Consider the following 8,245-nt stretch of genomic DNA (forward strand, 5'->3'; position numbering starts at 1 on the left):
TCCAATGACAAACAGGTACACTGTTAGGTCAAAACTGATTGATACAATGACAATCAGGTACACTGTTAGGTCACAATGGATTGTTACAATGACAAACAGGTACACTGTTAGGTCATAACTGATTGATACAATGACAAACAGGTACACTGTTAAGTCACAATGGATTGCTCCAATGACAAACAGGTACACTGTTAGGTCAAAACTGATAGATACAATGACAAACAGGTGCACTGTTAGGTCACAACGAATTGTTACAATGACGAACAGGTGCACTTTTAGGATATATCGTCTCTACTTCAATATGATTATCTCCCTCTGTCAACTTACAATGATTGTAGTAGGTGTAGGTGGCCAGGTAATGCTTCACATGAATAGTTATATTTATGTGTCAGCCTTCAAGGGCACTTTGTTCTAACTGTACCAAAAACAACAGACAAAATTCATAGTAAATGACATTTTATTCATAAAGAAAATATATGTATATATGTATGTATAATATATGACAATGCATCAAAATATAAAGTTGTTATTCACAGATTAACCCCTTCATACATACCTAAAGCCAAGGCAATGCAATGTTCCCCTTTATACCCCATGACTTACCTACAGCCAAGGCTATGCAGTGTTCCCCATTATACCCCATGACTTACCTACAGCCAAGGCTATGCAGTGTTCCCCATTATACCCCATGACTTACCTACAGCCAAGGCTATGCAGTGTTCCCCATTATACCCCCTAACATACATACCTACAGCCAAGGCGATGCAGTGTTCACCTTTATACCCCATGACTTACCTACAGCCAAGGCTATGCAGTGTTCCCCATTATACCCCCTAACATACATACCTACAGCCAAGGCGATGCAGTGTTCACCTTTATACTCCCTGACATACCTTCAGCCAAGGCGATGCAATGTCCCCCTTCATACCCCCAAACATACCTACAGCCAAGGCGATGCAATGTCCTCCCTTTATATCCCCTAACATACCTACAACCAAGGCAATACAATGTCACCCTTTATACTCCCTGACTCACCTACAGCCAAGGCAATGCAATGGCCTCTCTTAATATCCCCTAACATACCTACAGCCAAGGCGATATAATGTCCTCCTTTAATACCCCCTAACATACCTACAGCCAAGGCGATGCAATGTCCTTCCTTTATACCCCCTGACATACCTACAGCCAAGGCGATGCAATGTCCTTCCTTTATACCCCCTGACATACCTACAGCCAAGGCGATGCAATGTCCTTCCTTTATACCCCCTGACATACCTACAGCCAAGGCGATGCAATGTCCTTCCTTTATATCCCCTAACATACCTACAGCCAAGGCGATGCAATGTCCTTCCTTTATACCCCCTGACATACCTACAGCCAAGGCGATGCAATGTCCTTCCTTTATACCCCCTGACATACCTACAGCCAAGGCGATGCAATGTCCTTCCTTTATACCCCCTGACATACCTACAGCCAAGGCGATGCAATGTCCTTCCTTTATACCCCCTGACATACCTACAGCCAAGGCGATGCAATATCCTCCTTTATACTCCCTGACTTACCTGCAGCCAAGGCGATGCAACGTCCTCCTTTAATACCCCCTAACATACCTACAGCCAAGGCAATACAATGTCATCCTTTAATACCCCCTAACATTCCTACAGCCAAGGCATTGCAATGTCCTCCTTTATACCCCCTAACATACCTACAGCCAAGGCGATGCAATGTCCTCCTTTAATACCCCCTAACATACCTACAGCCAAGGCATTGCAATGTCCTTTATCAACATTAACTCACTTATTCAACTTCTTACAGACAGAAAAACGAGTGTATCCCAACATTGATACAAATATGTTCTCCACAGCAACACTTCCTGAAGTAGAACCACTATGTTGAAGAAGAATGAGTTTGGGGAGATATGTCCACACCTACTGATCAGCTGATATGCTCACATGAAAATAAACAATTTAATCACTGTGGATATAGGATTTCTGAACTTTTCAAAGAACATTTTCAAATGGGGAGCTAACTGATGACATTGCAAGTCTCTATTATCCTTTTCTACATACCAGGTCCAACACAAAGACTATTAACAAAGTAATCAAGCTACCTAGAATCTTCAAATGCAAGGTCTGTTGCAAATCGATTCTTGTACAAATCATGTGTCAATGCTATCAATTAATACATATATCAATATCATTCATCACACACAGATGGATCACATGCTTCACATCCTGTTAAGACATCCTAATGTCACAAATGTTCTGCAATGCTACAAAGCAGGCAGCCCAATGTCCAGAATGTGTGACCTCTCCATGCCATCTGGGTAAGATATAGGGCTCCCTTGAAAGGGACAATAGGCTCCTCTGGTAGTCAATCAATTCTCTTAACTGACAAGATCCATCATGCTTAACCTGTTTGCCAATCCTCTGACTTTCAATTATAAGTTGCATTTGTACATTGGATTCACAAAATACTGTTTAAATATATAAATGAAATTCTATTGAAAGTTGTGGTCCGGCAATCCCCTTTTAAGTTTCAACAAGCATAAAAATGTTGGACCTATTCTACCTTTGTTTGCACAACAAGCACCTCACTTTCCATAACCACCATGTTAGCACAGATTGATGAGGAATCAATGTTATCACATTTACATTAATTGATAATCAACAGGTAACACATGTAAATATACTACTCAACTTCTGATAGGGATACTCACATATTTCATATTCTACAATTACAATCATGAGCTCTGTATTCTGATTGGTCTGATTCCACTGGACAGGAAATATTTTTTTGAAAGCACTCCTTTCCCAAACCTGGCAACATTTACTCTCATTATGTTATCAAGTGGAAACACTGTGTTGCAGGTTATTTCTGGATCATTTATAGCATGTCAAAATATTTTGTAACAGAAAGCCCCCATACCAACATATTCTGATTTTTCAATTCAAACCTCAAGCTAATGCACTCATTTCAATGAAATTTACAGTAATCAAATCTGTTTGACACTTCAAAACTGTATGTTTATCTCTTTATTGAAACACAGTGGACATCTTCTGCAAATGTGTTCTAAAAAGCAAAGTGTTTCGTGGCAATATCGACAGATTTCACATATCCATGCAGTCACATTTATCTGGCTTCTCACAGTATCCCCATCAATAGTTGACAAGTCTAACAGATCACTTCTAAAGAAACTGTAACCAGGGTAGGAAAGTCTCGGCTTATGACAACTAACTCAACTGACACCAATATTATGTTCTGCCACATTCTACATACAAGCTGCTACTGCTGAGGTTCTGGTAATGAGCTGTTGACATGGAGTGGGTGGGTGGCTGCAGAATGGTGTCACTGTGCTGGTTTATTGTAGTGCCGGGTCCATGTGTTGTGTTGTTGTGCTGGGTCTTAATGTTGTCTTGTATTGCTGGGTCTATGTGGTGTGTTGCAGGGCTGGGTGTATGTTGCATTGTGTTGTAGTGCCGAATCCATGTGGTGTGTTGTTGTGCTGGGTCTTAATGTTGTCTTGTATTGCTGGGTCTATGTGGTGTGTTGCAGGGCTGGGTGTATGTTGCATTGTGTTGTAGTGCCGAATCCATGTGTTGTGTTGTTGTGCTGGGTCTTAATGTTGTCTTGTATTGCTGGGTCTATGTGGTGTGTTGCAGGGCTGGGTGTATGTTGCATTGTGTTGTAGTGCCGAATCCATGTGGTGTGTTGTTGTGCTGGGTCTTAATGTTGTCTTGTATTGCTGGGTCTATGTGGTGTGTTGCAGGGCTGGGTGTATGTTGCATTGTGTTGTAGTGCCGAATCCATGTGTTGTGTTGTTGTGCTGGGTCTTAATGTTGTCTTGTATTGCTGGGTCTATGTGGTGTGTTGCAGGGCTGGGTGTATGTTGCATTGTGTTGTAGTGCCGAATCCATGTGGTGTGTTGTTGTGCTGGGTTTTAATATTGTCTTGTATTGCATGGTCTATGTGGTGTGTTGCAGGGCTGGGTGTATGTTGCATTGTGTTGTAGTGCCGAATCCATGTGTTGTGTTGTTGTGCTGGGTCTTAATGTTGTTTTGTACAGCTAGGTCTATATGGTGTGTTGCAGGGCTGGGTGTATGTTGCATTGTGTTGTAGTGCCGAATCCATGTGTTGTGTTGTTGTGCTGGGTTTTAATATTGTCTTGTATTGCTGGGTCTATGTGGTGTGTTGCAGGGCTGGGTGTATGTTGCATTGTGTTGTAGTGCCGAATCCATGTGTTGTGTTGTTGTGCTGGGTCTTAATGTTGTTTTGTACAGCTAGGTCTATGTGTTGTGTTGTTGTGCTGGGTCTTAATGGTATCTTGTATTGCTGGGTCTATGTGGTGTGTTGCAGGGCTGGGTGTATGTTGCATTGTGCTGTAGCGCAGAGACTGAGTGTTGTGATGCTGGGCCTATTTGTTAAGATTGTGTTGTACACATGGTTGGAAGTGTCAGGGTACTGGCTATGCATGACAGTGTTAGTTTGAGCACTTTCTTCATGGGTAACCAGTAGCGCCATTGCTGGGCAACATGACATAACAATGGAGCTGTATCACAGGAATCAGTTTAAACACTCATGTGAGATCAGGGTAATATTAAGCAACGATATCGAAAGATAAAATAATACATCTGAATTATTTCAACAAAATGACTCAGTATTACTTTACCTAACTTCTGAAAGAGTGAAAGTTCAAAAGTAGCCAAAAGCATATCACTGCCTTGAAGACAGCCATGCTCCTGCATCTCCTCTGTTCCCACCATCATGGCTACTTCCACATTACATCCATTCACAAAATGTTATCATATTCATTGGACAAGTTTAAAGTTGGCAGATTTTCATCCTGAAAGTGTAAGCCAGGCATATATATAGAAGTCTTTGAGGACTGACCATTTGATATTGTAGGGTTGGGCCTGGGAATTTATTGAAAAAGAAAATTGTGCCAGAAAATGCTTTATGAAATCATTGTGCTTCTGAACATTGAAAAAAAAGGAAATTGTTAACCACTAAAGATACACTGTTGCAATCTATTTCAGGTAAACAAGTTTTAATTAAAAAAAATGTTTTTTGAGATGTAGCTGAAAAAATGGCTACAAAATCCCAGCCCCCCCCCCACACACACACAAATTCAAATGGTCCACCCCTTATCACCATGGAAAGTGAACAAGGCAGGTTTCAATGAAAGGCTACTTCTACCTTGACAGCACATCTCCCAAAATAACAACAAACACAAATACATTGGAAATATGGGACACATAAACACTGCTTACAAGTGGGGAAAAAATATCTGTTACAAAATATACAACATGTAAACCTTGTGAAAAGAAATATTCTCCTACGACAAGTATCTGCAACGGCTTTCTAACCCTCTTCTTAATCAGTCCACAACATATCAAGGCGGACTGTCTTGATGGAGCAGTAAACGTCCTGTTCAATAAAGTCTTACATCAATGGTGACAAGAAGTATAGATGTATGTACAGTTCTCAGTGGGGATGGATACCGGAGGTTTTACAATGTATCACAATATTTTACGATGCACAAGGCCATGATTACAATACGTATCACAACATATTGTATAAAATCTTAATTTTGAATTCAGAAGCAATTTGAAACAGCAGTGTTTGAACTGAAGTTCATAAATGGAACAACACAAGATGCTGGTACAACGTAATGTTTACGCATTTAATAAATAAACATGGGTATTTGGCAAGTATAACATTAAACACATAATAAATAATAGCGAAATCACCCAGTATACCGAGATTCAAACATGATATTGTGATACGTATCGTGGAAAGAGTGAACCTCAATATACCAATATACCGGTAATACCAAGTACCCTTAGTTGTTAGGTTCCATCAACTGTTTCTATTGTGTACATACTGGACACAAGAAATCATACATCAGTGTAAAGAAAACATACATGACAGCAAAGAAAATCATAAATATACTACTCAAAAAAAATTAAGAATCACAGCATGAGGGATCAACTATATGAAAGAATTGTTTTGTTTGTTTGTTGTTTAACGTCGCACTCAGCAATATTCCAGCTATATGACAACGGTCTGTAAATTATCGAGGCTGGACCAGACAATCCAGTGATTGACATCATGAGCTTCGATCCGAACAATTGAGATCGATGACATGCATCAACCAAGTCAGCGAGTCTGACCACCCGATCCCGTTAGTCGTATCTGACAAGCATAGTCGCCTTTAACAGCAAGCATGACTACATACAAGATGGCCATCATCTCGTCCCGTCCAGATCATGGCGACATTCACCTGGAAGTAGAGGAACGGGTGGCCCAGCTGTCTAAGGCTTCACAATTTCGCACAGTACATTTGTAGTCTGAATGAATCCCAGATTTGCCTTGATTATGTTTTTTTGTTTATAAACATCGTAACAGTGGTCATGGGTATCACCAAAGTGGTAAATATCCTGCATCACTTTGGGCCTTCCCCCCACAATAAGATGACATGCTGTGGTATAACTGAAATACTGTTCAAAGTGACACTAATCACTCACTCATTCATCTAACATTATGTAACTGGTCAACAGTCACTAACGACTGATCTACACAATGTTTTCAACTTTCTCAGTGACTTCAAGTGCTACTCTCCCTACCACTGCTATGACATTAGCAAACCCTGCAGTACAAATGAAATCCATCATTTAACCTAAATCTTAACTTGCTGCTTCTAAAATATTTCAAGGCCAGACCAATATAGTTACTGGGATATATCTAGACCCAATCAGGTCGATATTCAGACCCAAGTCTGAAGCAAATGACAGTAAAAATTCCCAATCTGACTTTAAAAATTCCCTATTCCTCAGAATGTACAAACATTAGAACATTAAATACATCCAATTTTTTAACAATATCATGATTTTCCCCAAAAGACACTTACTTTGGAATCCTAGATAAATTCCTGAATTACTTGCCGTAAGGATTTGTCCAAAAAAATTACTGAAGAGAAGAGAGAAATACAACAAAACAAATCTCTTTAATAAATAAAGAAATCATGGACTAAATTTATTATTGCCTTGTGTGTATTTCTCTATTCTGTAAAACACACACACACATTTTGAGGTGTTATTTTATTCAATTTTGTTTGTTCGAGTGAGCCACATGTCAACATGTCATGGTAATTGTAAAATTTAAGAGGGCACTAAGATAAAAGGTTCCTTAATGCAATTATTTCCTGTTATTTGGGGGGAAAGCGCTAACAAGTGACAGTCAGATCTGTAAATCAAGTACTCCAATTGGTATGGCCTAAATTGCAAAACAAACTTGAACTTAAATTACTGAAAAACAGTGCCCTGCTAATGTGACCTTGACGTGTGTCACACGTGAGTCCCTATCGATGGATTCAAAAATGTTATTTTGTCGTTTTTCATCAGCACTTTTCTTGCCTGTCAGGGGAGAAGCATTTCATTACAGACTTCATTTGTGATATATATTTTCTGTTTAATGATGTGTTCAAAATTATATTTCTCCAAATAATATTCTTTAATCCCTTCTATATAAAAAAAAATATGTTAGAAATAATTTCAGTCTAGGAGGATAAAATATATTATGACCTCAGGCATACAGATCAGCTGGTGACTGTTCCAATGGCATTCTAGAACTTGGTGAGTAAATAAGAAAACGTACAACATTATGGATAACAACACTCCAGCTTGATGACCATGTATGAATCAACATTGAATCATTGCTAATGCAACAAGAGTTTGCCACTAACGTGGCTATATCCCCCACCCCTGTTGCAGAATTTTTGACATAATTAAATCTAAACAAACCCTAACCTTTTTTAACCGAGGTCGAACTTGTCATGGAAATTGTGAAAAAAAGAAGAGTTTGGAACCTAAGTCCATCTTGCTGCCATGGAAACGTAAGAAAATAAAAATTTCTAAAATTTCTAAATAGCAAAAGGCACCAGTTCAGCATGTACCTGACAGACCTGCAAAGTTTGATGGAAAAATATTGAACGTTTTATGAGTTATGCTCCGGAAACGAACCCTACCCTCACAGAACCTAAGTCCATCTTGTTGCCAAGGAAACGTAAAAAATAAAAATTTCTAAAATTTCTAAATAGCAAAAGGCACCAGTTCAGCATGTACCTGACAGACCTGCAAAGTTTGATGAAAAAATATTGAACGATTTATGAGTTATGCTCCAGAAACGAACTCTACCCTCACAGAACCTAAGTCCATCTTGTTGCCAAGGAAACGTAAAAAATAAA

At 39.3% G+C, this 8,245-nt stretch overlaps 1 long non-coding RNA gene across 1 annotated transcript; it reads right to left on the reverse strand.

Annotated features, from left to right (window-relative positions):
* Nucleotides 1-443: 443 nt before the first annotated feature.
* Nucleotides 444-7,849, reverse strand: LOC124112583. Its single transcript, XR_007221996.1, has 2 exons — nt 698-7,849; nt 444-603 (listed from the first exon to the last, which is right to left on the reverse strand). It is a non-coding gene; the product is annotated as an uncharacterized LOC124112583 (long non-coding RNA).
* Nucleotides 7,850-8,245: the final 396 nt, after the last annotated feature.

Source organism: Haliotis rufescens, unplaced genomic scaffold (genome assembly GCF_023055435.1).
Source record: "Haliotis rufescens isolate VD_foot unplaced genomic scaffold, xgHalRufe1.0.p SCAF_1, whole genome shotgun sequence".
In the NCBI taxonomy this organism is placed as follows: domain Eukaryota; kingdom Metazoa; phylum Mollusca; class Gastropoda; order Lepetellida; family Haliotidae; genus Haliotis; species Haliotis rufescens.